Source organism: Echinops telfairi, unplaced genomic scaffold, assembly GCF_000313985.2.
Source record: "Echinops telfairi isolate 266 unplaced genomic scaffold, ASM31398v2 ScPeMD7_5;HRSCAF=22, whole genome shotgun sequence".
NCBI classification, from domain to species: Eukaryota; Metazoa; Chordata; class Mammalia; order Afrosoricida; family Tenrecidae; genus Echinops; species Echinops telfairi.
Window position 1 is genome coordinate 31,719,348 of NW_022103901.1, and position 2,282 is coordinate 31,721,629.

General features: G+C 52.9%; 1 protein-coding gene across 1 annotated transcript in view; it reads left to right on the plus strand.

Annotated features, from left to right (window-relative positions):
- Window positions 1–2,282, plus strand: part of LOC101646687 (zinc finger protein 205-like) — an 8,502-nt gene that overhangs the window by 1,115 nt on the left and 5,105 nt on the right. The window lies entirely within an intron of this gene.

Below are 2,282 nucleotides of genomic sequence, written 5' to 3' on the forward strand. Positions count from 1 at the left end.
CTTTCCATGCTCTTTTGAGGTAATGGAGGCCACGCCCCAGGAAGCTGTGTGGCATCACTGTGTGGCCTGAACAAGGGGGTTGCATCCCACCCTAAACCCCTGACAACCCAGTGACCACCTCCTCTAGGATGTTTGCCAAGACCCAAAACCAATCTCTGTTATCCGGTTCACAGTGACCTGATATAGGGACTCCCGGGCAAAATCTTCACAAGAGCAGAGTGACTCGTCTTCCTCCTGGTGATTCACCTACCATGCACTGCCACCAAGGCCCTTTCAGGGGACAGAGTTCAGTCTTTAACAGAAACTGACAATATTAAGTAGTGTGTTTGAAAATCCAAAATCCATGCCATTCACGATGATGGGAAGGAGTAGTGACTTAAAGAACAAACATGGGTCGGACAGTTGGGGCCTGATCCATTTCCGAAAGTAGGCATTTTGAGATTTCAGAAAGATCTTCTCAGTCTGAAACAGGATCTGGAGCAACACTCCCTAGTCAGACACGTCAGGACAAGCGCTGTGTGAGATGACGGCTCTTAAGTCCAACACAGACTTGCAGACCAAAGGGAACAGACTGGAGGTTTCCAAGGGCAGGCTGGCCACCAGGCAAGGGTGTGAGGATGAAGAAGAAGACCAGAGAGGCCAGACAGATAGCATCTTCAGTGAACGGGCCGCTAGAGAGCCCTGAGAAGTGAGAAAGCAAAGGATAGGGGTGGGGTAGAATATAGAGTGGGGCGCTTTGATGAGTGATTTCAACTGTTGACTGCAGCATTGAAGGATTGAAATGTCAGCCCCCTGCCTAATGCACAATGGAAAATTCACTTTATATATAGCCACCTCTACTAAACAGCCGCCATGGAAGTGTCGGGTGAAGCTGGACCTCAAGAACCAGCCTTGTCTCCACCTTCGACAAGGTGCACTCTTGCCTCTTCTCAGGCAGCGCTCCATTTAATTGAAAGAGCCTCACGTTTCCTCTCTAACCCGCTTCTGCCTGACGAAGCTTCTGACTTTCACAGGTGTCTTACTTGTTTTTAAATGTGAATTCGGCGAAGGTTTGCATTTCAGGTCATCCAGTGTGTATTCGACAACTTAACCTGTTATCAAACTTCCCGACAGCTTGCCCTTTCACAGGTTGTAGTGCAGAGAGAATCCCTTCTATTGGAAGTACCGCCTGATAGCTTTTTCCAAACTGAACCGTCATTAGTATCTCTGCCGAAAAATAGATGGCCCATTGATGATAAGTGGGCTGAACGGAAAGTGTAAATTTTCTCCTCTGAGAAGGGCAGAATGGGGCTGCCAGATGAGTTAGCTTCGATTGGGTGGTGCAGAGAGGCAGGGATAAGCCTGGGATAGGGGCTTTGGAGCTGACGCTGAGGGGCTGGATCAGGAGAGACGGTCCCATGAGAGCCATGCTCTGAAGGACGAGGGGGAGAGGTGCTAGCCGAAGGCGCTCTGCCAGCCCAGCTGGAGCCCGATGCTGTAGCCTCACCAAGAAAGGATTCTTCCTGACTCTTGAAGGAATAACTTGTTTTTCTGGTTTCTGGCCTCCAAACCATGCACAACAGGACGTGAAAAGGATGGAGAGACCAGGGTGGTAAAGGGGGCTGCATCCTGGGGTGAGGGTGACAGGGCAACTTGCCAGCCCCCACTGGACCCAGGAGGAGTGACCAGGGCAGAGCTAAAGAAGAACCAAGCTCAAAACCAACCACAGGACACCTCTGCGTCCCAGGGACACTACCCGTGGAGTAGACACTGATGCTGCCCCTCCGATGGGGACTTGAGTCTGTGAAGAGAAGGTGCCTGCTCAGGTTGGCCTTTGGCCTGCTGCTAGTCTCCTAGTCTGGAGTTTATTTTTAACCCTCCTGGGCAGGAGGGAAAGTCACAGGGTGGGCCCTGGGAGCACTGGAGCGGGCAAATGCTAAGGTGGGGGAGTTTTCTTCTGTCCAATCCTGGTGTGCCGGCCAAACAGACTCAGGTGGGCTTTTCTTCCAGAAGCAGTAGACTGGGCAGCAGTGGAGTCCCAGCCCCTTGGCTGAAGCCCTCACCCAGCACAGCTGTGTGCCCTTAGGCAGCACCTAGTCCCTCTGCACCTGCCTTCCTGAGTCCATGGTCCCCGGGAGACAGCATGGCACTGGGACATGAGGACTCCCTGGGACACAGCTGGCTTGACCTTGCCTGCCAAGCAGAGGGTGGTGGTTCTCACCCACCAGCGGCCCCACAGACGCAAGGCCTGGCACTCTGCTTCAGGCAAGGTGACAGGCCAGACAGCCCCACAGAGCAGCTGT